At 37.5% G+C, this 27,667-nt stretch overlaps 2 long non-coding RNA genes across 2 annotated transcripts in view; both read left to right on the top strand.

Annotated features, from left to right (window-relative positions):
• The window catches only part of LOC143748709 (uncharacterized), an 80,899-nt gene that overhangs the window by 43,491 nt on the left and 9,741 nt on the right, over nt 1–27,667 (top strand). The window contains exon 3 of the long non-coding RNA XR_013206829.1: nt 2,120–2,246. This is a non-coding gene — a long non-coding RNA (uncharacterized LOC143748709). The remainder of the gene's footprint in view (nt 1–2,119; nt 2,247–27,667) is intronic.
• On the top strand, nt 9,659–11,340 carry LOC143748708 (uncharacterized). The gene is made up of 3 exons (XR_013206828.1): nt 9,659–9,785; nt 10,764–10,824; nt 11,257–11,340. It is a non-coding gene; the product is annotated as an uncharacterized LOC143748708 (long non-coding RNA).

Below are 27,667 nucleotides of genomic sequence, written 5' to 3'. Positions count from 1 at the left end.
CACGCATTTGAAAAAGCGAGGCGCTGGAGAGCACAATTCGTTTGAATGCAAAATACAATTTCACGCTAGATGGGAGAAATTCCTACACAATGTCCCTTTAAGTTCTCAAAACAAATCTAACTGACCCCAGACTTTTAAACTGTAGTGTATATTTAATAATTTATATACAAAATATATAATTTTAACATGATCCAAATTCATGTTTCATGTTTATTATTTATTGTTCACATCATGTTTCCACCTTTGGAAAGTAAAAATGGGGAATGAATATGATGTTGCACCACATGCTGGCTGCAGAATGTGCACCCCTGAAATGATTCCCCTCCTGCCATGTTGCACATCATAGATGAGTTGGGCTGCATTGCAGGATAAAAGGGAAGCCATATTGAGATCTCGTGAACCATTTCACAAGTAATTCCCATGTGATTCTGCAACTTCGCCAGATACACTCCTTTCTTCATGTTCGGCTATGAAAATATTTTTGTCAGGATGCAAATTCAAGAAATATAAAGTGTTTTATTCATAAAGAGGACAACAGAAATATATTTTTCGGCGAATGATAAATAATGTAGGTGAAAGAATCTCTGTGACAGTGAGGTAATAGCACTCAAATATGTTTGACTGTCTGGGGAGCGGCGGAACGCCAGCCAGACTGTGACCAACTGACACACTGACTCACACACACACACACACACACACACACACACACACACACACACACACACACACACACACACACACACACACACACACACACACACACACACACACACACACACACACGGGGAGCATTGGAGAGACTTTGCCAATGCCTGGATTAGGCAGCCATGTAAACAAGCAAATAGATATGGAGACAAGCAGACAGACAGGCACAGGCAGAGACAGATGGATGGACAGACACAGAGACAAAATGCTATTAATTGCATCCGATTAGCATGGCGGGTACAGCACCCCGTCTACAGCGGGCACTATATTTGATCGTGGGGCATAACAAAACATTTTTTCACTGTTGTTTTGTTGATCCAAGGGAGTTTGTGCCTTAAAAAAAAAGAAATGAGACAGATTTCAGACTGCTGCCCGTGGTTTTATCCAGAACAGGACAGTGAGCTGTGCTCCCTTTCGCTTGCTCTCTTTCTCTCTTTTGCTTGTAACTTTCTGTCTCTGCCATTTTGATGAGGTTGAAAAAAAGTGTATCTCTTTTTCTCTCTCACTACGTGGCGTGGATTGGACGCCGACTGGAAGGAAGGAGGGAGGAGTAGGAGCAAGAGAGAATGATCTGCTCGTGTAGACGGAGAGATGGCATATTTGCAGAAAGAGTAATGTGGTGTGAAAGAAGTCCTTTTCAGTCTTGACTCTTTAGACTGTTCTGTCGTTCGTAAAGCTGCTTTTTATTTTCTGCAATACGCTCAACCCCTCTTTCTGCATCTGCTTCTCTCCATTATAAACTTTTTTCTTAACGTTTTTATAGCTTTATTTCATTGCTCTGTCAGTTCGTTTCTGTTTCAATTCGTTCCTTGCTTGTTTTTAATCGCCCCTCAGTTGTTGGGAGTTCATGGGAGTTAAAGACAAAGGGAAACGTCCACATTTTGGCACCACTAAGGGGAGTCAGAACTGCAGCCAAGGACCCTGCTGAGATCCAAAAAACCCCAGTACAGCGAAGCGCCAAAAAAAAAAAAAAAAAGAAAAAGAAAAGAAAACGCCACCCTTTCCTTTGCATGGTCACAAATTCCACTCTCCCTGTAGCCAGGGCAGTGCCGCAGCTCCTCCTCGACCACATCTCACCGCATTCGACCTTTCCGCCTTCTCTTCTCAGTCTTCCATGGAACCTTTTCTGACCCATTTTTGAGGATTTTCTTTTTTTCCACGGTAAATACGAATAGGACCGGCCGCACAGGAGGGCGAAAGAGGGGACAGGGGCTTTTTCAATGTTTTCTGCCGATGACTTGGCGATTTGCTCTTGTTGAACTAGGGATGCCGTTTTTGGCTTCTTTTTCAAGCTTGTAGGTGCTGTACGTGTTCTTCCTTCATGTCAGGACGTGTTTGTGTATTAATGGTTTGAACTTGCGAATGAGCACTTTTGTACGTCCTTCTAACATGCTGTCTTTCTTTCCTGCTCTAGATTTTTTGCGGGCAATGAAATTGGCCTAGTCTGCACCCTAAGCCTGACTCCATATTGCCGCCAGGTGTAGGATGACTCTGGTATGGACATCAAACTGGTCATCACCATAGACAGACGTCCTCCACCGGTATGATACTTTCCTATGCCCTTTTTTCTTCCGTCCATTCTTTTTGTTCTTTTTCAGTCCGAACTTTTTCTGTATCTTGTTTACCATTGGGTTGTGTCATTTCTTGTTCGTTTAAAAGTCCGCCTTGATGTAAAAATAGTCTCCGCATCCACCGTTGTCCACATTCCATTACGCTCCATAAGCAAACATTTTTGTTTTATTTTGTACGTTTGGATTTTTTCAGTGACAAGTAGTAGACCACTAGTCTAATATCCGAAATAAATGTAGGTCAATTGCGGTCAAACATTTAACATACTTAAAAAAAATTGTTTTTACAGGTTTAGTTGTTGTAAGATATTTGTGTACACATACTGTTTGACGAATCACTATTCATTTGTTTCCAGTGGCTAGAAATCAGCAAGCAAATAACAGTAACGGGTTCTGAGTGGTCGTACGATGCTATGGAAACACATTTGAAATGTGAGACTGTGTACTGGATGCATGTTCAAGATTCGATTCACTAACAAATTATTTTCTTTTTCTCTGGCATTTCTCATAATACAATACACAGTGTCTCTGTGTAGAAATAGGTCAAGATATAATACGTATATATTTAACATTTACTCTATTGTTCTGGAATAACCTTTGATTTTCCTTAGGGAGTGGCACTGTACCATGAATCATGGCATTTCTAATTGCAGCTTGTTGCACCTACAACTTGTAGTACAGACTGGGAAAGCGCTTGATGGAGAGTGTGATTACTTATTTCTGTATTTTTTCAATTACTTATTGGCAGTAATGGGTAAACAAAAAGATACACTGAATGTGTGCGATTTAGTTAACTAAAACTAGCTAGACAGTTTAACATTTTAGGTTTATTTCTGCAAAAACGTATTTCTATACTTGCGCTTAAGTTGCATAAACACTAAGTGTAGATATCAAAAATAAATAAAGCGTTTCTGCTATTGCTGCTTTCTCAAATGTCAGTCACTGCAGTATATTTGATCCAACAGTAGTGGTGTTGTCTCATCTGGGCACGGCAAACACCACCTGTGTCTTTCAAACTGACCTTCACTCTGAATTATATGTTTTAAACTAGTGATTTGAAATACAAAGAATTTATGGTAAAAAGAATGTTGGTGGGTGCTCCCATGTCTCTAATTAGTTATTATTTGTATACAAGTTATTTTTGTTGAACCACACCCAATAATTTTGCATCAAATTATTTGAATAATTGCTTGTTTAAGTTGCAGTAATATTCATGAGTTTGTCATTATTTTTCTTGTCAGATCAATAAGACTTATTCTGTATGTTAGTAATATTCTAACCTCATTAAAGTAAATGTATTCATTTTTTGCAGATTTTTACCCCCTGAATTTTTCTGACCTGAATTCCACTGTCAAATTATATATTTTAATTGCTTATGTTGTTGTTTGCTTGTGGAAAGGTACATGGATAATTTGCATAGTTCTTCTCAATGTTCAGCAGCTGTACATATTTTTATAAAAAGCCACTCATTTTAGAGGATCAATACTTTCTCTGGTTATGAATTCCTAATCTTATATTTTATCTATCCTTTTCATGAATTTCAGGTGGTGTACATAATCTTCTTCCTCTGTATTACCTGCCGAGGCCATTATGTCTATTCAACAGTCATAAGTATTGGCGTTTTTTTAGTGCAGTGGCTATTATTTTTGGTGTCGTGTGAAAGGTGGAGTGGGTGTAGCTGTGACGCAGTGCAGTGATGCCAGCTGCCACAAACCCGTAGATCCGAACTTGTGATGACTCTGTGCACAAGCTCGTGTCTATAGGTATGTGTCTGCGAGGTGAACGCTACAGTCTTCCCTGCAACCACTGCTGTTGCTGACTAGAGCCTTCTGTTCAGGGTTGACACTTTAGCTGTAAAGGATCAATTTTAGGTGGCTGCATGAATGTTTGCATGTATTTATTAGAATTAATTGATTGCACCTATTTTCAACATTGAGTAAAGGAAGTTTTGCTACTTGCAAATGCGCAAACGTAAACAGTGGAGACATTTTCCTATCCTCCCCCTCAAGTTTTACAGCGATGTCTCGGGATGAGGTAGTAGGTTGTATAGTTTAGAGTTACAACATGGGAGATAACTGTACAGCCTCCTAGCTTTCCCCGAGCAGACGCCCTACTCTGTACAAGCTACAGTGCTAATGCTAACGTAACTAGCATCGTAACTAACATGCTTCCCTGACGTGCTAAGAGCAGTACAACAGTGATTATAAATGTTATATGTGGAGTCTATTGGTCTTTGTTGATGATGTAAAGGGCTTGTCCATTCACACTGAGGAGGATAACTATAAACTATAAAGTTTTAATAATCACTCTAATTCTATGAGAATAGGAAAGTCTGCAGCTCTGCGCCAAAGCTATAACGATAACAACACACTGGAATCACTTTCAGAATGATTTTCAGCCAGTCAGAAGCCAAACAACTTTAAGGAACTGGAGCATTTACAGCGGCAGACGACATAAATGCAACGCACACTCATAATAAAACAGCATGTTATCATCTGTTGGTGTGGACAGTAATATAGTTATTGTTCTTGGTGAGAATAGGCTTTTAGCTAGAATTACCATATTTGCTAAACCTCTAGTGTCAATAGAACCTACGTTTAGCCTATGTACATAATTTAACATTTAAACCTTTCCCTACATATTTAAATCACTCTAAAGCTTTATCCCCTGGCTGATTTTGTTTTGTTAGTGAATCTGTTAACATCATGCTTGCCCACAAGCATAGCATTTAATAAAAACAGCATTGTGTCCCCACAGAGAATAGAAATGTTACATTTCTATCAAAAGACCACACAGTTATTGCAACTGGGTGTTTAATATGGTATCCTACAATGTTCTGCACCACAAACACCATGTCTTAAAATACACATGGAAACTGTGAAAGCCTTATGTTCTTTACCATATCCTTATGGATTTTATATGACCATCAATTGTTCTGCGTTTCTCTCCTGCTTTGAAAACACATTCATAACTGGCAAAATGTCTTTTTTCTTTCTTAAGTGGTTATGAAAAGTGATATCAATGACATCAGGTACAAATTCTACCATAAAGGTAACTGTAGACCGAGTATTAGTTATGAAACCTGTTTGACTTTCTACCTGCTTTGTATGTATTCTATTACAAGTTTGCTTAATTTTATCAGCAACCAAGAGCTTTGAGAGTCATAATGCTATACTATGGAGACATTAGGCTGTTGCAATGGCTATTTTAGGGCAAATATTTGGTTTTGTGTGTTCATGCTTTTGTGGCTATTTCAAAAAGATGCCAAAACATGGAGAATATTTTGTGAGGACTTGAAAAGCACATTTGGTACCACCAATTTGAAGGAAGCAGCATCTGCAGTTCAGCACACTGCGTCAGATAAAATATGTGTTTTGAATGATAATCCTATATGTGTGCATGTTATGTTGTTTCAGTCAATGTCTTTGTTTTCTGTTTTGCTGTGCCGTGGTGAGGTTTGACCCAGGGGTGTGTGCTTGTTTAGGTGTGGTTGTTGTTGTTTTAGTTGTTTAGAGTTCATTTCTGCTTGATTCAGTGGTACACGTGCAACTTGCAAGCAAGTCTGTGTGCATGGAAATCGGGTTTATTAAAGCAGTTTGTATCAAATGATGTCATGAAATGGCAAAGACTTTGCTTGTCAATATTTACACTATTCAAAAATTTGGGGTCAGTTAGATAAAATGACAGTAAAGACATTTATAATAATCTTAAACAAATGCTGTTGTTTAGAACTTTCTATTAATCAAAGAATCGTGAAAAGTTCATGGTTTCCACAAAAATAGCAGCACAACCATTTTAGATAAAATCTAATTAATAAATCTTGAGTAGCAAATTAGTAAATTATAATTATTTCTGATGGATCATGTGACACTAAAGACTGCAGTAATGTTGCTGAAGATAAGGGATACATTATAATTTAATTATATTAACATTTTTGACTTCTTTCAAAAACATTAAAAACTTTTAAATGGGAGTGTATGTTATCCAGAAATGATTTAGCATGCACTTTTTCATGAATAATGTTGATAAATAGTCAATACAGACAAAATATATTTAATATGAATGATATACAGTATTAATCTGGAGGTCAGGGGTGTATATGCTCATCTCCAATTAAAAACTGAAATGTAAACAATAATATTAAGATAGAATATTTGGATAGCAGAAATATCCAACAATCATTTAAGCAACAATAGTAATAGCACAATGAGGTTTTTCTTTTTAAAAAAACATAACTACTGCAATAAGCAGTGATTTGAGGGAGCACTGCAGTCAATTAAATTCATTTCAAATGCTCAGATGAACCTTTGACTTACTTAATTTGACAGCTTAATTTCTACATTTAGTCTTGGTATTTTGTTGGTCAGTAGATAAATGATTCGATCAGTGTGTAAAAATTAAGAATGACTTGTTGGTATAGCGGTAACATTTTCACTTTTAGTATGATGAACTCTTAACCACCCCCATTTGACTTAATTTAATAAATCAAAATTACAGCTTAAAGTCAGTGTGTATTTTGTTTCATGATTTCACTAGTATGAGGCCGCAGAAAAGCGATAGATTGGAGTCTGAAAGCTGTTTGCTGGAACATTACAGCTGATGTGTTCCTCTACCGATGAAAACCGCAACTACATTTTTTTAAACATTGGATTGCCACTCATTAGATATTTAATATTTGTGTTATCTAAGGTATGCTAATATTTATGTAATGCTATGTGCATCTATATTATCTGTATTATGTACTGGGGACAAAATTGACAATGTCTCCACCGTAAACAACATCTGGTTAGTGCTGCTTCCTCTGAGATGGCATATGGTTAAGTGTGCCTAGCCTTAATAAATGTTGGAAGCCAGTTTATTATACATAATATACAGTTTCCTGCTTTGCTAACAGTGTGAGTCAGCAAACTTCTAATGCAGCTTAAGAAACACAGTGTGGATAAATAATGTTTTGAACGCTCTGCCACCCAGAATGCCGTAGGGAGAGAAAATGGTGCACTGAAGCCAAACGTGTACAGAGTTCAGCCTCATTTAACCAAAAACTGTGCCGTCAATGTGGAAAAACCAGCTCCAGAAATGCATGTCTGCAGCTAAAAAAGGCTGAAAGAACCAAACCACATTTTGACTAGCACAGTTTAGAATGCTCTGGAGTAACAGATCTGATTTGGATGGATAGATTGATTTGGACCACTTTTTCACCACGGAAATATCCATGTTTGTAAAATGAGTTCTCAAGGTCAAACCCTGCTGAAATATTATGAGCTTGAGAAATTTGAGAAACTGCATATATTTGACAAATCGGCACTGTTGTGAAATTAATGACTTAACACCTTAATTCAGTCCTTTCTATGCCAAAACCTTATTTCTGATAGATGTTTGGGATCAGTAATAGACATTAATGTGCTCTCTTTCTCTCTTTATATTTGTCCCACTGTCAGTCATGTCCTTAAGGCTGCTTATACACTTGGAAAACAATAGTGATTTTGTGTTAAAAGAGAAGATGGGACCCAGATAATGTGTTTCACCGATGACATCATTTTCTGAGCTAAAAAATGTCTGGGTTTATTGTTTCTGAATCAAAAATGTCAAACAGTGCAATTTTTTGTATGGTGTTGTGAGTGGTTTCCTTATAGGGATCATTCCACATTACAGTTGTTAAAATGAATAGTATTGGTAGTGTGTGTTTTATGTAAACTATACCATTCTAAATTTTGGCCTTGGTAAGAATTTTAAATGTTAAGTCTTTTGTCACCAAACTTGCATTTATTTGATCAAACATATAGTAAAACAGTTATATAGTGAAATATTATTACAATTTAAAATAACTGTTTCTTTTTTTATTACATTGTAAAAGATCATTTATTTCTGATATGGTCAAGCTGAATTTTCAGCATCATTACTCCAGTCTTCAGTGTCACATGATCCTTCAGAAATCATTCTAACATGATGATTTGCTGATCAAGGAACATACCTTACTATCATCAATGTTGATAACATTAGTGCTGCGTAATATTTTTGTGGAAACTATTGTACATTTGTTTCAGGATTATTTGATGAGACAAATAGTCCAAAGTTAGGTGGTTAAAAAAGCCGCAACTGAAATCCAATTTTTTTTGTGCAAAATTGTAAATGCTTTTACTGTCACTTTTGATCAATTTATGTGTCCTTGTTGATTAAAACTATAAAAAAATTATTGTTTTCTTTAAAAAAAATTCTTACTGGCCCCAAATTTTTGAATGGTAGTGTATGACAGTTGACTGAATTTTGTCAATATGTATCTGTATGACCTGCTGTACTGGCTAATGCAAAATATTTAACTGTTCGAGATTTTTTTATAGTGAATCTGAAATGAATTTTGTCAGACAATTTAGACCAAAGTAATTTAACCAAAATTTTAAATGTATAAATGTATAAATTAGTTTTTGTGTGCATTAATGAGAACTGAGACATCACAATCTTGCTCTTTTCCCGTTGTGCCTTTGAGTAAGCTATTATGAACCATCCACATCGCCTTTCTCTTAGATTTTTTAGGTGTGTGTGTTTATGACCTTCACCTGCAGTTTGCAGTTAAAGTGCAGTTTGGGGCCCTCTGTTGGCTAATACTAGTACCTTAGTTATTGTATTATTTACACAGATATAAATCATGAGAATGCAGATGGATAGAGTGGAGCTGGAGTGTGTCTGCTTTACACAGCACTGTAGCTTCTCTAAGTGAAGTACGGCAAGCAAAATGGGCCGAAATGAATCTCAAGGTGAAGAATGTGAACTGGTACTATAATATAAATGTGTGCTTATGTCCAGGAGAGGGAAGTCTAACACCATTTCCACATGAGGGACACTGCCATAAGTGTGTTGCGGGCGTTTCAAGCTAGCAAACGTCAAATTTGAAAGAGTCTACATAAAGAATATCATAAGTGTTAAGCCGTGAAATTACTGTGAATGCGGACAGGAGAGAATATAATGTGTGAAAGTAAAGTGCATGTGAAATTTTGTCTGTCGCTGATTAGAGCCCATCGGAGGTCTCCTCCACCGCAGTCTCCCTGTGTCCCCCCTTTTCTCTCCTCTCCACATCTCCCCGATTCCTTTGCCTTCTGTCATTCTCGTTCCTCCTTTTCTCTGTTTTCTTCCTCTTCTCCCTCTGTTGTGGCCGCGGCGCTAGCCAGGCGGTATCGAATGTAAGCCAAGCACATCATATTTTCATGTGTTCATGCCTCTTTTTATCCTCTCCCCTCCCTTTCTCTATATTCTCCGTTTCTCTCTCTCTCTCTCTCTCTCTCTCTCTCTCTCTCTCTCTCTCTCACTGTGCTTGCTCCCTCCCTCTCCTTCTCTATTCTTTTTCTAGTTCCCTCCCTCCTGCTCCAATCTTCAGTTCAGCTAGAGAAAGAGAGGGAGTGAGAGTGGGAAAGAAAGAAAAAGAAAGAAAGAAAGAGAGAATGGAATAATGGTGAGCGATGAGGGGAATTTCGGCGCTCAGAAACTTTTTCTTCCTCCGAAACAGAGAAAACATCACAGGTAAGGGCATTTGGAGATGAAAATCTCCTCTTTTTCTCTGTCTACCCATCTCTCTCTCTGTTCCTTTTATTTCCTTCCCTCTCTTCTTTCTCTCAGGGGGTAGAGGGCCTCTTGCGCTAACTGGTGTCAGCTGTTGCAGGAAATGAAGGGATCACTTCTATCCCAGTCTTTCTCTCCTGCTCTCCCTCTGAGCCTCGATTTTTCATTAGACTCGTATCCCGCTAAACACGCTCAGTGAGATATCGGCCCGCTCAGACAGAAAGATGAATGGGTCTCAGATGAAGAGGGTGAGGAAGAGTCGTTTCGCCGCTGTTTATTTTCGCTGCTTTTTGACTCGTAGATCAGATGTTCTGCCTTTTTTTTTGCCACCTCGGGATATGGTACCCGTCGCACAAGTGACATGGGGGTGAGAGACTGCATGTGTGTGTGCGAACGCTCCCCACTCCCTATGCTGATCTCTCATCTTATAGCCCTCTGGGTAGAAGTCTGGTGTGTGTTGCCGGTGTCGTGGCCTTACTTCTCTCTCTCTCTCTCTCTCTCTCTCTCTCTCTCTCTCTCTCTCTCTCTCTCTCTCTCTCTCTCTCTCATCCCCTTTCAGTTTTCTGTCCTATAGGCTGATTAATCCGGATACCTTTTCTCCCCAGATTCTTTGTTTCCTTTGTTCACGTTTTCCTTTTTCAGCAGCGCTCTGCTGCTTTTTGAAATTCCCACCTTTTTTCCCTCTCTCTCACGTTCCTCCTATCTCTCTCTCTCTCTCTCTCTCTCTCTCTCTCTCTCTCTCTCTCTCTCTCTCTCTTTCCTCTGCGGCTCTCGGCTCCAGACGGTGGGCAGACATCAGCCTGTTAGTGCCCTCTCGTGTCTTTTTACCTGCTATCTTCTTTTTATTTTGTATTCGTGGTGTGTTGCGTTGCATCATGGAATGAGCAGCATAAAAAAGCATTATTTTCTCTTTCTGTCTCTCCTTCTCTGTCCTCGCAGTCTCACAGGCGTTCGGAGGACTGCAACACCCGAGGCACGGTCAGTCGCTGCCGCCAGCTCGGTGAGTTCACTCCCCTCCTCTCTATGTGTGTGATTTATACAAGAGCTGACGTGACCCAATAGTATCTGTATATGAAGTATTAATGACAGTATTGCGCTGTTCTCGTAGGTTTGAGAACTTAGGATTCATGTGAATATCATGTCTTTTTCAGCCTTTTTATAATTGACTCTGGCTGTTTTATACTCTAAAACCTCATTGCAGATGAGTCAATGTCTCTTCCACAATAATTCATATCGGTGTACAGAAAGGCAGGTGCTCGATTCGTCTTATGTGTGTGTGTGGCCGGCGTGAGGGGTCTGTGTGTGGCACCACTTCTTCACGCATGTCCTCGTCCGCCGTGCGCATGTGTGTTTGCGCGTGAGACTCGATGTCTTTGTTTGCAGTCCATGCTGATGGGCGTGTGTGTAACTATGTTGTGTTGCTTTTAAGTAGCCGATTGCAGTAAATGTCGAAGGGATGGCGAATTAGAGAGAGCGGAGGAGAGAAGGACGAGACAACAACATAGACACAATGGCGATCGCTCGATTCTCCGCGCCGCACCGTGCCCCTCTCCTTCCCTGAGACCCTAACTTGTGACGTTCTGCTTCGATGTCCACGGGTTGGGTTCTCGGGAGCTGTGAGAGGCACTCAGTCATCTGCCCATCCAAGAAGGACCAAAGGAGAGGACAGCGAGAGAGATTGTCCGAGCAGATTGAGTAGGGAAGGAAGGACGGTCAGGAAGAGGGACACTAGGGAAGAGATAGGATTGAGTGAGGTGAAGGTGGCGCAGTGTGGGCCTGTGGATTGTGGTTCAAGAGTTTAAAGGTTAGAAGGTGAAGACAGAGAGAGTGAGAGATCTGTGTTTTTAGGTTGGGGGGACGTTGGGCCATTGAGGGTTTGGCCCAAACAAAGCGTATGTTTAGACTATGAGTCAGGACACTGAAATGGCTGTGTGTGTGCATGTCTGTGCCACAGCCTTGTCTGTTACGCCCTCGTTCCGCACCCATATTTGTGTGCGTCTTTTTGTGTGTCATTTTTTTAAAATCCAAATTCTTCTTTCCATACAGGAAGTTCTCATAGATGGACATGTCCAGTGACTTCGGTTCATGTATGCATGTCTGTGGGTTTTATCCACCAATTTGAGAGCAGCACAAAGTACTGTTGAGAGCGTGACATTGATAGCTCGGTACACTTGTGTTTGACCTCATACAAACCCTCATCGTAATTAAAAATAAACGCACATGTTTTCTTGTTATTTTCGACTACAGGCTATATTTTTCCTGCGACATGTTGACCGGCATATTCTGATATTCGTCATATTCACAATTGGATATAGCCCACCTTTACAGCAACATATGTTTGATTATTTTGATGCTCAGAGGATGTAAACGTCATAAAATAGAGAGAAAATAGTGTGTCTGCAGCAGAAGTGCATTGTGTGTATACACAGCATCATGTGTGTTCCTACAGACATCGTGAGTAAGACAACCATATCTCTGCTAGTGCTCCAAATCTCACTCATGTCTCTCACTCTTCAATGGTGCTTGATGTCCTCAGTCAAACAGAGGCTATACATTTTGAACTGAAGCAAGAGTACATCCTGGGCTTAAACAGTCCTGCAGACTAGATTTTTATCTGGAAGACTGACTGTGGTGTTTCAAATGGTGGGGATTATGATATCAGTTTATTTTGAATTCACCTTATATTTGTGCATGTTACCCTTGAAGTGAAGAAAAGCAACATTATTTTTTTCCTGTTTTTCTGCTTTCTCTAACCCCGACTGTATTTTTCAAACAGTGTAGAGCCGAGCGATGCAAAATGATGTGTTTATTTTCAAAGATTGGTTGCCATATTAAGCTGCTAAAATGGTAATTTAAAGGGAGTTGCAATCAGCAAAATGAACAACCCATTTCTTGACATCATTAAGTGCCTCATTAAACTCAATTTGTACTATAACTGGAATACTATGCTTGTATTGTTAAGTTGGCACTATACATTTTATGGATGTCTGTGGATATTTATATCGGCTTTAGAGGGCATGACAGTTATGAAGTAGATGAATACTTTCATACTCACTTTTACCTCTATTAAAACGCTTCTCTGCTGTTCTTGAAATACAGTTAAAGATTATAATTTTGATTTATTGACTACATTGATGGATACATCTGTAGATTATATGTAGTGTTGACCATATTTGAGTACATAGCAAATTTGTGTTTCAAGTGTGTCATCATGAATGTTCATTGTGTTTGAATATGTGTGTATGTGATGTGTATGTGCCGTGTGGTTTGTTCTTAGATGAGCAGTGTTTCAGTGTCTTATTACATTGTAGAGCATATAGTCTATGTTAGTGCATCGGGTCACGAGAGGCAAGGAAGAGAGAATATGGTGCATTGATATAGAAGATGTGTATTAGGTTTCTCAGATAATATTGGCATTGAATAACTTCTATCATTTAAAATGGTCTTTATAATGGAAATATTAATTTAAAAACCAGTTGTGATTATTTTGTCAAAAGGATATATTTTAAGCTATTAGTTTAATGTGATACCAGTGATTTATTAAAGGCAATAAAAATGGATACATATTTGTTTTAGATGATTTGATGTTTACAATAGACTAATACTGTTCTTCCAATATAATAATGTATGAAGACTGCTCCTATGTAGTGAGTAAATTTTCTATATAAACAAACTCTGTGTATACTGTATGTTCACGGAAACATTTTAATCAAGCCTTGCTAGATTAATATTATTCCTGACAGGTTATATATAAGTTATTGTTGCACCTTCAGTTAATTTTTTAAAACCGAAATCTTACACGAACGCATCTTTAAATATAAGACTAATCATATATAGTAAGCACTGTCTTTGTAAATTAAAATGTCAATTAAGAATAAAAATAGGTGCATGTAATCCTTTCTGAAGTTATTTAAACATTAGGACAGATTTTATAATACAACAATTATACAAATATCAAAATGCAACAGATGTTAAAAATACAATGAGAAGCATGTTTTTCTTGGTCGAGGCTTAATTATTGGTCCGTGAAGCCAATATATTTATGACAGCATAGTGTTTTCTCATATCAGGGTTTGTTATAGTAACCGTTTTCCAGTTCAGGTGAGAATTTCTTGAGGGATTGTTCATGTAAATGTTTCAACATTTACGAGCATATATGTTCGTTATGGTTTGTTGTGTGTATTGTGGTGTCTAGCTTCGGCGAGGGCATGCGGCGAGGGCATGCACCCCTCCTCTCCTCTGCAGTGCTGGATGAAGACTATTGTTCTGGTGCCCTCGTCTTCCTCTGGCACCACACCTCACCCACCATGCCAGCCCACCTCATCAAACAAGTATGTGTGTGTGTGAAACTGGTGCAAGGTCAGTGTCAAAATGCAGTGTGACTGTTATGATGGAAGATATTCGCTTTAGTCACTGTGGTTTGGCATGGAAATTTCACCTCTTGTGTTTCTCAGCATCTCTCATCTGTATGGAGAGATGCAGTTGTGCAGTGGAAGAATGCTGCTGAAGTTACAGGCTTCTTAAAGCGTCACTCCACTGATAATATCCACACACACACACCATTCCTCCCACACACACACCCTGTTCCTCTCCCTCACTGTCAGAATCATGGTAGTTGGTCTGCAGTGCCAGCACACGCCCCAGGAACGCCCTGATTTTACTGCAGTACCAAAGTACCCTGAGCAGTTTCACACACATAAATCCACGCACTCCACCCGCAATATGATTATGAGGATAACTAATCAGCTCATGTCAATGTATGGTATAATGTAATTGAAAGTTAAAATGTCTTAAAATGTCAAAGTTACACTGTCTTCGACTGTCATCAGCTTTAAAGTTGATACTCTTATTGTTATACTTTTTCAGGGAGTATTTAAATTGCGATTTACAGGGCTGGAAAGTCATTGAATATAGGAAAATCTTAAAAGCTTACAAATCTTAATTTTTAATAGTGAATATAAATTTGTCAAGTTTTGCCCTTGTCAAGGGCATTTCTTGTTTGGCTTGCATTTTTTTAATTTAAAGATTGCTTAAAGAGTGAAATATCGCTTTACATAGGTTTAATATGGGGACATTTGTATACCAGAAAATTGAGTAATTCAAATTGAGATCCGCAAAGCAATCTCTATGAAAAGATTTCTATACAATCGCAAGTGTTTTGAAAAGTCGTCTTCGTTTAGTTTTTTTACGTGATTTTTAAAGCGTTTTATGTCTGGCCATGTGTGCATGTCTGCGTATTTTGCAGTAAGAAGACACCGTTGTCCCTTTCTCACAGACGTTGTCCCACACAGCCATATGTTCAAAGCTGGCATAAAGCATCCTACATATTTCTCTATAGTCTGTCCATCTGAGTATGTCCACACAAACAGAAAAACAAACACTTACTAATAATGGTGAATTACAGTTGTCAGCCATTTAACTAGCAGCAAAGACATGCAAGAAGTATACATTTGACCGTGGACTCATTAAGAACCGTGGAGAAAACTCAAGAAAGAGCTGGGAGAGAGAGAATAGCAGCTCAACAGTTAAAGCTCTTTTGTCATTTAGAATGTGAAACAGCAGGAATGTGACTAAATAGCAGTTTTTGGTAGACATGCCTGACTGCAGCTCACCCCCTCAGTCCAGCTGATTTCTCTAAATCCAGCACAATGGATTAACAGAGCAGTCGGCCACAGTCACGGCCACTGAATTACTGGAAAACTGCATGTGGATGTATATGCAGTCTGGAGGGAAAATGTATTTGAGTCTGTGTGCTGCATTTGAGGTGGATTAATCGCATGTAGTGTTTTTTTTTCTTTTTTTTCTTGTTCGTTCATTCTCTTGTTTTCAATCTCTGGCTCTTGCATGTGCCCTCTCTCTTTCCCTCCCTCTGTCTCTCTGTCCTCAGATGGCTCCTCAGCCTACTTGCCTATAACAGAAAACAGCAGAGTAGAGTCAGCATCCACAGTCAGAGGCACAAGCACCAGATAAATGCCCCCTTTAAGTGTGTGGGTACTGTATGTACATATGAGTGTGTCATTCAAGTGCACCTTGAGTATGCTTTGTGTTTCTTTGTTTATCTTTCTGTCTTTTCCACAATGCACTGAGTAAAGCAATTGCTGGGCCCAGATGGAATCTGCAGACATTTTTAATATTGTCAGTACAGATTTTTTTTTTTTGCGGAAAGTGCGTCCAATTCTTTGTAATAAATTTAAACATACTAAAAAAATACTAGTAGCAGTATTACTGGCAAAAAGGTGATTCAATTTAGCCAAAGTAAGTAAACATGCAGTGAATGTGTGCAAGACCATTTCTATGTAAATCTGTGGAGATCTGCGGGTGCAGATCGCAAGTGGGTCTGGAAATCTGCATTCTATTTATAATGTATAAAACATTTTTTTCCCTTCTAAAAGATGTTTGATATTAATGTGTTTGATCGTTTTTCTATGTATTTCTTCTTCCTACTTAATATATATTTGTGTCTAAATCATTCTTCCTGTCTCACTCCATTTCACAGCCACAAGCACTGAGAATATTCCTTCCTCTCTCTCTCCCTCTCTCTCTCTCTCTCTCTCTCTCTCTCTCTCTCTCTCTCTCTCTCTCTCTCTCTCTCTCTCTCTCTCTCTCTCTCTCTCTCTCTCTCTCTCTCTCCTCTCTCCCTCTCTCTCCCCTCTTCCCAACCCTCACTCAGTCAACTAAAGCCCTTTCATAATGAATGGCAAGGTACGATAATAGCCTTTCGGTTGCTATAGTAACCAGACAGGAGCTCAGTTCCTGCTGTATTTTTTGTCCTTTATTTTTTTTCCAAGGGGGCAAATGACAGTGGAATGTGAGGCGAAACCCTCCCTCTCACTTTCCTTTTTTCTCGTTCTCATACAGTCACAGCAGATTCCCTCTGTTCTTTCGTATTTGCCTGTTCTCTTCTGCATACTTAATATGACAAACAGGTTCATCCGAGAATAGAGTTCCATATTCTATTAGAAATGTAAAATTTATTTAAAAGAATAAACATGCTATTTTGTATTTTTACATTAACAATGCAATTATGCTATTTCTTAAAACCAAGTATTTTTCTCATGAAGCATTTTAAGCATGTTTACATTTATTTCAAAATAGTAACTATAAAAACACAGTTACATATTTTAGATTTCATCTATTTAATTTGTTCAGCTGTTCTTTTTAATAGTCTTAATTATTGTTTAACAGTCACTTATTTTTGCATCATCAAAGCTTGCTAAATACTGCAGGTGTCATGATGGTCACAGACAGACGCAGATTGCTCACTAAAAAACCCTCACAGATTGTGTTTTTCACGTCTTTTCAGGTGATTTTAATACATTAAGTTGTGATATCTAAGTGGGGGAGTTGTTCTCTTTCTTTATAATTGGTTTTCACATCAACACTATTATTTGTTCATTCAAACCGATTCGCCGACACGGAACTCACACAAAAACAAGAGAAAGGATTTATCACCAGAACATCCAATCAAAGTGTGATGGAATCATTGACTCCTCTAACGTGACTTTTCCCCATTCATTCTCAATTACCCCCCACCAAACCCACGGCACGCTTCTGTTAAAACTCAGTGGGCTCAGGTGAGGCTAGATGCTTCCCGCCGTAAATTTAACCTCTCGTGGTGTTGTTGGACAGTGTCAATTTGAAATGAGTGAAATTTGCGTTGCTTTATCTTTGTACTGTGGATTATTTTCTCATCCAATTTTTTGAGGAGGCACTGCCTCCCTTGCCTTTTTGAAGGAACGACTATTGTTTATTTTGTACAATTTTATAAAATATTGTTTTGTATCTATAAATGTTTTTTGCTCTAAAAATGCCCTAGCTTATTTAGCTTCCTTGTAAAAATCATTTAAAACTTGATTATATGAATCGTTTCTGTGATGCTTTGCCTAATATATCAAACCTAATTCAGTTCTGCTGAACGGTTTTCTACTCATGACACAGGATACACAATGGAGGCATTTTTTTTTTCATTTGCATTATGAGTTACAGTAAAATAAACATGGAAAAGTGTACAGTTTCAAGGTGCTGATCATTTTTATGTGAATTCTGTGCCCATTTTTTCCATTTGTCTGTACAGATCACATGTTCAGAGGCAGCAGTGTATTGTGCCCATGGCCTTAGCACCTATAGTGGGGCGATAAGTGGTGGACACAGATTAATCATCAACACACAAGCAAACATGCGCGCACACACCCTCTCCGTGCAGCTGTTGAAGCTGGTGGTGTCACCATAGCGACAGCAGTGTGCTACTGAAGATCCCAGCCAACAGCTGCTCTCGGTAGAAACTGTATTGATTGAGTCTTCTCAACTCCCACTTCAAAATGTGTATGTCTGTTAGCGGCCAGCATCTGCGTATGACACCGTATACAAAGATTTGGGTTGCAAACATATTTTTGTACAATAATTGCGAGTCTTTGAAGTGTTTATATTATAGCATTGTGAATCTGAAGTATGGAGGATGCATTCTGTGTATATCCAAGCATGTGCAACAGATGGATCGGACAGCTCATCATATTCCCGGTCTAAAGCATGTCAAATAGGTCCCCGATACTTGTCTTATTGTCCGTCCCCTTTCCTCTCTTTGGACGTCCCAGAGGACTGGTGCACTCTAAGACTTCCTGCGGCCCTTTAGAGGACCTCTCGCTTCCCTCCCCCTCAGCAGCTCAATGTATCATCAAAGAAAGGATTAGTGTGGGCCAGCCCAGGAGACAGACTTGAGCACCTGACAAATTTAAGCTTATTAACTACAGAAAAAAGGGGGAAAACCTGCCCAGGAAGCACTGAGGGATGGAGGGTGAACTCTGGGGATTGCTGATCTGTCAGCATATGGCTTGATGTTAGGTGCTAGCAATGCTGATATCTTTGCATTTAGAGAGTGTAGCTGTGTGTGAAATCGCATACTGTTTAGTAGGAACTAGATTTGATTTGAAATTTATTTTGCGACCGTTAAAAATGTGTGTACGATATGGTATGAATGTGTGTAGTTGATAGAACATCCGCCATGTTGTCACAGTCATGTGACCTAAAGCGCTTCACCTCCATTCGCAAATCCTCTCCTGTGGTCTCATGGCATATTGATGTGTCCATCGAAAGCACACTTTAGAATCTCGACACTAGTAGTAAGTCATCCGGGTACTTTTCGCCTACTGTTTTATGAATGCTATGAATTTGGACAAACTACATGGCTCACATACTGTTTTTCGCCTACTATATAGTATGGAAGTTGGCATATTCGGACACCGAGCGTATCTGTGCTCTTTCTCTGATGAGGTTCACCTGATGAATGATGGTGGGATATCTTGGTTTTTGTCTTCACACATTATTTCCCAACAGTGCTGAAGACGGTCATGCCTCTACAAGGATGGGAACTGTATGAAATTTAATGATTCTCATTCTGATTCTTATTAATGATTCTTTTGAATATTTGGGAAACAGAAATGCAATTCTGTGGCCAATTGTTGTGATCATTTCAATAATAAATGTAAAACAACAAATAATAAAAAGTGTAGTCACAAACTTTTCCCTTTTTTTAAATACCACTGACAAAACTAACAGTGTGTTTCTTTAAGTACATATTGTCATATGTGTATTCAGTTAGAAACAGCTTTGACCTTTTCGTGATGTACTAAAAAGAACTCTCCTAAGTGAAGAAAAGAGTCTCATGAGAGTGTTTCCCTTGAGAATCAGACTTCAGTGATCAGGCTGTATGTTTCTGATTCACTAAGAAGAATCAGATCGTACAGAATGAGTCATTTAATTGAGAATCGGACCACTGATCAGACTGTATGTTTTTTATTCACTAAAAAGAACCGGATTATATGAATAATTTACTTGAAAATCAGACTTCATTGGTCGGACAGTTTCGTTCTGAATTCTGACACAGTGAACACTTTCAGGGTGAGAAAAAAATTAAACAGAATTGAATGTCATGAAAATCACTTGTTTCTGTTATTTTTTTTAAGTGGTTCTTAGTTCACAATCCCTAAACCTCTATAATTCCTTATCCAATTTTTGCTTATCAAACCCAAACCAGATGTCACACCATTGGACTCTCACAAACTCCTCTGTTTATGCTTTGTACTCTGAGGATATGCATTTTTCAGAGAATTAGACATGTCTGTGCAAAACATGGATGAATCTTTTTTTCCCTTCCTCTAAAGGAAGTATTTTTTGTCAAACCCATTATATATTTCCCATCAGACTCATGTGGTTAACATGTGGTTTGTCTTGTCATTCAGCTTCCAACTTCAGTTTTATTTTAGAAGGTTCTCTTGGACAGGGTATTAATAGCACTAAAAACTTACTCAAAGCTTAAAAGTTGAATGAATATTGCTACTTAACATTTTTAGATCTCGGAGCAAATTACTGTAGCTAAAACAGTAAAACAGTACTGCTACGGTCATGGATTTGATTCCCAGAGAATGCATGAACTGGAAAAGTGTCTGCCAAATGCATAAATGTAAAATGTAAGCTTTCTAAAACTTTGCCACCTTTCTTCTCAAAGTATGTGTTCTTAATGTTATTTCATGTTTTTGTCTTTGTGCCTCACTTAGATTTGTTACCTCATGAATGAAAGCATGCGGATGGACATGCATTTACTGCCAGTAAAATCCATGTAAATATTAATGAACTCCAGTGACTCCATTCCCGTATACAAAACTCTCGACACACCCTTATTATAGTCACTTTCTTTCAGTATCTCTGCTGAGAAGGGGAATGGATGGTCCTGAGTTTTGCCAGCCCTCATAATTCAATGTTAAGCTTATCATGGCTGAGTGGCTTTTTATCCTGGACTTGTTCGCAGTTGGCGCTGTTTCTAATCCTCTCCACACGTAAATCTGTGTCCCTTCAATGTGCGTTTCTTTCCGAGGAAATTTCCATAGCAAAACTACAATAGTTCAGGTTTTTTTTTTTTAACTGTAAGAATGAACAACAGGGAAGTAACACAGTGGAGAACAGTGTTTGGTAGTAAAACAATGATAATCAAAGCCATAAGCTATGTTTATGTTAATGATAACTTGAATATGTTAAATGGATGCTAGACGGATTATGAGCTGTTGGAAGCTTTCAAATGGGAGGCAAGATGGCAGTATGAAAGGGCTTGAATATGCAGTGTGTAGGCTGTTCATATATGGGGTAAAGACTTCAGCTGATAGAGTCACTTGCCATTGCTTGGAACAATAATATCTCTGTTTACTGAATCATATCCTGTTTAATTTGAATGGCATGACAGAGAGAATCACAATGAAAGAGAGAGATTACGAGTGCAATTTGCAAGAGTCTCTATAGTGATATCACATTGAAACTTAAAAAATTAAAATAAAAAGGGGCAATGACATGTATTTGTTTGTGTTTTTTATTATTTTAATCTTCCTTGAGGTTCACTTGTAATTTGCAAAAAATATAGATATATATTTGTGACGAAATTATTAATTTCCACCCTCATTCTGTCACTCTGTCTGAAATGATCAGATTTTAAGACTCATGTCTTTTAAGGCTTGTCAGTAAAAAGCCACAGTTATGATTGACTAATGCCTCCTCGCAATTGCACATGAAATAAATCATTTACAGAGAAGGCATTATGAAATAGTTTACTTATGGTTTGAGATTGACAGTAGCTGCTGTCAGATCCAATACAGTTGGCTGCTCCATCTTTTAACAAAAGTTACTTTCTGAACTCGCCATTAAACTGTGGCTTTAAAAACAACAACAATCTGCAGTCAAATGCTCCGAACAAACATATAATGGGAACTTTGTATTTATGTGTTGTTAAATCTTATCATGTTCTTGTTCTTACTGTATGCTTTACCTTCAGACGGTCTGTCTCTCTGACTGTCAGGATTCTCTCTTTCACTCTCTGCCGCAGATTCTTTCCATCAGCTCCATAATTCTTTGTAAATGCAGCTAGTGAGACATTTATTTTTAATTCCTTACAATTATTGTACATTTTCCCAACTGTTACACTTCCCGTTCAGATTTGTTTTAAATGAATACAATTAAAAGTGACAGTAAAACATTTATAATCAATAATATATAATATAGGCTATCTGTCTATTCATCAAAGAATCCTGAAAAAAAAAATCAGTTTCTACAAAAAAAGCACATAAGGTTTCAACAGAAAAGTCTTGAGCACCAAATCAGCATATTAGAAGGATTTTTGAAGGATCATGTGACACCAAAGACCTCTTTACCAAATAAATAAATGCATGTGAAGTATTGAGTTTCAATAATTCTGTAATGAGAGAAGAAAGAGACCTCTGATTTATAAGAAGGGCATATGTAGCCTGGACTAAAAGTCAATTGTGCAGCGATTGACCAATCAGAATTAAGTGTTCTGCCTATATGTGTATTTATTGCAATATATGTAGGATATATTTGCAAAATTTAAATGGTAGAGGCCATATTGCATAGATACAATCAGAGCATCCCATATCATTCTTATATGAAACACACATGGGCAATTATTAATAGTTCAACTTTTGACCTGTATAATGGTTAAATGTGGCCTGCAACCTGTGGCTGTTAATGCATCAGGATATTTCTCAAGTGTAATGTAGATCTGCTTTTGTATCCATAGCAACAGGTCTTATTGCACCATTATCCTGCACATGTCACAAGGGTGATGTTTAGAATATATGCAATGTTACATCCTTAAGCTTGACTCAACTTTCAATCTTGATGTTTTAACTGTGACTTAATGGGGCTGTTTAAAATCGACGCGTCCGCATGAGCCCAAAGGTGCGTGCGGCAAAAATGGCATGATTGTAACAGCGTGCGCGCGCCTCCGCATCCCCTAGACACCATTTACTACACACAACAGGCTTTTTTTCTCCGATTTTGAAAACTCTTCGCGATCAACTTAAATGCTTCCAAGATCGACTTGTCGACCGCGATCGACGGGTTGGTGATTCCTGTAACGTTACTGTTTTACGGTCAATGACAAGAGTACTTATCAGCCGTCTCACGAACGTAACCAGCACATTTATCCCCACATAGCAAAGCCATAACACAGCGAGGGAGAAGAATTAAGTTACATGAAACAATCCAACTACATATTTTACACCACTGACAAGGGAAAAGTCACTACTCACTGTGTTTATGGCTAGCTTCTAGCTTTCTGCTGCTTCTCTTTCAAGGAAGTGACGAAACGCGCTCTGTAAAGCTGTTTGTTCTCTGTCGGCTACGGTAGAAACATGACATCACAATATGTCGAACTTCATAGAAGGGGGTGCCCACGGTTATAGATGTCTCATTCTAAGGTAATAAAAACATTATGGTTTATTAAGTAAGTTCTTTATACACCACTGAAAACATAGTTATGGATGTCATATTGCATTTCTGTTAACAGATACTCAAAATTATTACACATTGCACCTTTAAAAGCGAGCACTTATGTCTACTTCAGTTTGTACAATTTCATTTGACTTCAAAGCAACAATATTACATAGGATGCATTTCAGTTGAGAATTTTAAATAAAAGTGTGTGTGTGTGTGTGTGTGTGTGTGTGTGTGTGTGTGTGTGTGTGTGTGTGTGTGTGTGTGTGTGTGTGTGTGTGTGTGTGTGTGTGGAGGAAAAGGGAAAAGAGGAAGGAAATGTGACACTAACGGTGGGAGGAGAGAATGGGAATGAAAAAAATATTTTTATTAGCTAAAAAAAAATTACTGTACATTTTATATGTACTACATTTCTCTTTAACACACACAGACAAAAAGACACGAAACATATTCATACAGGAGCACAGTAAGAAAACATGCTTTTCATGAAGTGGGCTCTAGTGGCACTTCTATTTCATATTTTTTTAATGTGTTCAACTTATGATAAATCAAACAGTCATAACCAACCCATTTTTAAATCATAAATAATTGCAGAGGTCACAGGAAATATAGTGTTGTTGGCTTTAATAATTCATCTTTCACTGAAATTACATGTTTTATTGCCCAACTGAGTCACTTTGTTGTCATTAAAATATTGCCTTATGAGATTTACTTGAGGTATTTTAGTAAATATTTCTGTAAAATTAAATAATTTTGTCATTTACTATACATAATACATGTCAAACCCTTATACCCACACATCCAATAGTCACTTGATATGAATATGAAGAGCTAAACATTTCAAAGTACTGCAGTAATATTTGTTTATCAAGTCAGTTATAGGTCCGATAATGAACCAGACATTTCAATACTAACCTAATTTAGTTTCGTAAATACAAATAGTAATGGTTTTAATTATGCCTTAGTATAACTTGACCAAACCCATAATGTGTTAAATATGAAATATATATATGAACTTTTGCTTTTAACTGAATTCATTGATTTTAATAAAAGCTGTTAACAGTTGCATGGAACCATTTAACATGCTGTAAAGTATAAATAAATATATCATTTGATTTCATGAAAATGTATCATCACCCACAGACAAACACAAAGCACATTAGTCATAAGTTTTACAGCTTATGATGCTTCAGGCTGTCACAAAACATGATCAATAAAATACTCTGTATAGTGTTGCGTATTTTTAACTTTATTCTCATCTCACAACAAAGCTTTTTTTTTTTCTTACAAAACCCTGAAAATGTACACAAATGGTCAGAAAATATTTATTAAATAAAAACCCCTAGTGATAGCAAATACTTAAAGGTTGTTTGGATTGCTTGGCACAAGTTCAAAACCAAAGTCTCTTTTATACCTATACCTTTCTTATTCCTTTGCTTACACTTTTCTGTTTCACCACAGATATTCAACTAAGGCTGAAACCCTAAATGGATGGTCATTGGCATAACATGAAATAATGTACAAAAAGTTTGTTGATATGCTTGTCTGTTCTTTGTCAGTGGTATTCTGGTAAATGTGGTATTCTGACTGTATGTTCAGGCATCCATTCATCTTCAAAATCCACACAGTATTTCACATGGGGTCATTGGTTCAGATGCATCATGGGAGTGAAGTGGGTGGGCAGGGGTGCACATTATGTGCTTTTGCCTCAGGAGAAGTCAGAGGTCATTGTGCTCTCTTGACACTTAGTCATTTCTGGCCATATGTTTAATGTACTGGATAGGACTACAGGACACATATACTCAAGGACTAAATTTAGTGCTTTCTGAAATATACGTGTATGCTTTGCATTGTGATTTTGGCTGCATTGCACTTATTAAAACTAAAATTACTTCTTTTTTTTTTAAATGTTTTTATTTTATTTTCCATTGTGCTAAAAAGGTTAAAAGATAAGGTAATTCAATATTGATTTTTCTTTTTTTTTATACAAAGCATTCATTTCTTCAGATTGTATACACTGTGGAATGAAATGTATTTACCTTTTAGAATGGAATTTGAACACTGTCCTCATAATATTATATAAAAAAGGACATTTGAAAAATTGTGTTGTCACAAATCATACAATGGTTCAAAATTCCTAACTCTCACAGTTCTATGTTCTGCATGATTAAACTTTCCATTATCAGGTATGCATTTATTAATTTTTAAACCGAATTGCTGCAACGTTTCTACATGGCATGGTAATGCAAACTATTTGAAATACTTTTTAACAATAGCAACCATTTAAAATCAACAAATTACATTTAAATATGCTAACCAATGGTTAATGAGACCACCATAAGAGACTGAAATCCAGCAAATGGAATAGTGTCATTAAAATTTTAGGTTTTGTCCTGCCATTTAGCTTTACAAAACGTGGTCATTTGAAATACTAAAACGAAACATGGTTAAAAGAGAGAAGTGACGATACTGTAGGAGGGGTAAAGTGGTGAAACAGATCAACACACAGGGAGATGAAACAAATTTACTTTTGTCAGTGGCTTGTGTTTGCATTTGTTTGAGGTGAAATGGCTCTGGTGACAATGACAAATGACAATGTGCTTAAGAGTGTGTGTGAGTGTGTGCGTGTGTGTGTATGTGTGTTTGTGTGTGTGTGTGTGTGTGTGTGTGTGTGTGTGTGTGTGTGTGTGTGTGTGTGTGTGTGTGTGTGTGTGTGTGTGTGTGTGTGCGTGCGTGCGTGTGTGCGTGTGTGTGTATGTGTGTGTGTGTGTGTGTGAGGCTATGAAAACCTTCCACCATGGCAAACCCCATTTATTGCACATGAGATGGAACTATATAAACCTGTTACAACTCATTTAAACAAATATGTAAATCTGTTTGATTTCAATGTCTCCAGAGTGAAAGACAAACATGATTTACTACAAAGGAATAATTTAGTCTATTATGCTTATTTGCAAGGTGTCTATTACAGACTCGTTTTCTTTTAGTAGTAGTGAAATATTAATTGCATTAAAAATATAATAAAAAATTATAAAATTATAATTAAAAAATAATATTAATAACAACAACTTAAAATTATAATTATAGCCAGTCTAAAATTAGAGCTGATTATTATAATATTTTAAAACATTATATAAAGACATGCATGTATAATCTTACAAAATATTTTAAATAAATTATGTTATTTTGAACTGACTATTCTACAAAACATAGTAAGCACCGCAGCCGCTTTCAACATTGATAGTAATAATAGTTTCTTGAGTAGCAAATCAGCATATTAGAATGCTTTTTGAAATAGTGTGTGACACTGAAAAATTCAGCATTGCCTTCGCATAAATAAAAAACATTTTAAAATATAAATAGAAAACAGTTTTTTTAAATTATAATAATTTTTACTTTAAATAGTTCAGCCTTGGTTAGCATAAGAGACATCTTTCAAAAACACACACAAAAAAAGAATTTTACCGACCCCAAACTTGTTAATGGTAGAGTATACATATTATAATTATTATTATTATTTTATTATTATTATTATTTAAATGTGCACTAAAGTTTAAAAGAACATACATTTACATTTACAACTGTTATCATTGTATTATATTATTCATGTATAACAGCAGACTATGGGGTATGTTGTTTTTATGAAGCATAAACATTGCAACATTTATATGCATGTATTGGAATCTGTTATGACAACTTGATTAGCTTCAGTTTCTCATGTTGAGAAATCACTCAAATGATGATGGTAACACAAACTTTCAAAAAGAATGACTCTCATACGGGCACAGCAATCGTAGACACCGTTTCATTGTTGTCCGTATAGTTCTCCCTCTTTCTGGCCCCTTTGTGCAAGCTTTTCATTCCCTTGATATTCCTCTCATTTTACATTTCCCCCTTTTTGTGCCACAGTTGATTGAACAGCTTTCTAATTTCCCCAAATACCTCCATTGGATTCCTTCTATCTCTTCATCATCCTCTCATAATCCCTATTTCTTTTTCTTTAACTTATCTTCCTTTTCCTTTCCTCTTCTACCTTTACTCGAATTATCTTTTAGCAGTGTCCTACTACTGTGCTAATCTGCAGAAGACAGCTTTTTCCTATTGTGTGTTCATTCCCTCTCTTCTCTTCGAAGTTCTTTCTTCCTCCATTGTTTCCCTTTATTAATCATATTTCTCATATTTAATTTATCTTGTTTCATTCTGTGCTGTAATTATGCTCACACATGCACCTTTTTCTATATTTATAACTTGGTAAAAATTAATTCTGGCACCACCTCAACTCTTTTTTCTTTGATAATAGAACAGTGAAATATTTGAGGTTTCAGTTAAACAAAACAGAAAATACAAAACTAATAGACACATACACCTGTGCAGTCCAACACTGCCTTTGGGGCCCTGGCAAAGTCTTGGTGGGTTGCCATAGTAACCCTGACCACCAACAAAATGCCAGGTGTCTGAAGACATACTGCTGGCGCCACTGGGTCTCCAGCCCCTCCCTGCATGGGCCGTCTCACTCTACAGTCTTCCCATGATGCCTCCTTGTCTCTGAGAGGCCAGATAAGCAGAGGACT

Source organism: Siphateles boraxobius, unplaced genomic scaffold (genome assembly GCF_051911475.1).
Source record: "Siphateles boraxobius isolate OS27281-9 unplaced genomic scaffold, OSU_SipBor_1 24, whole genome shotgun sequence".
NCBI classification, from domain to species: domain Eukaryota; kingdom Metazoa; phylum Chordata; class Actinopteri; order Cypriniformes; family Leuciscidae; genus Siphateles; species Siphateles boraxobius.
The sequence above is the reverse complement of the archived record's forward strand: the minus strand, read 5'-3'. Positions and strand labels throughout refer to the sequence as shown.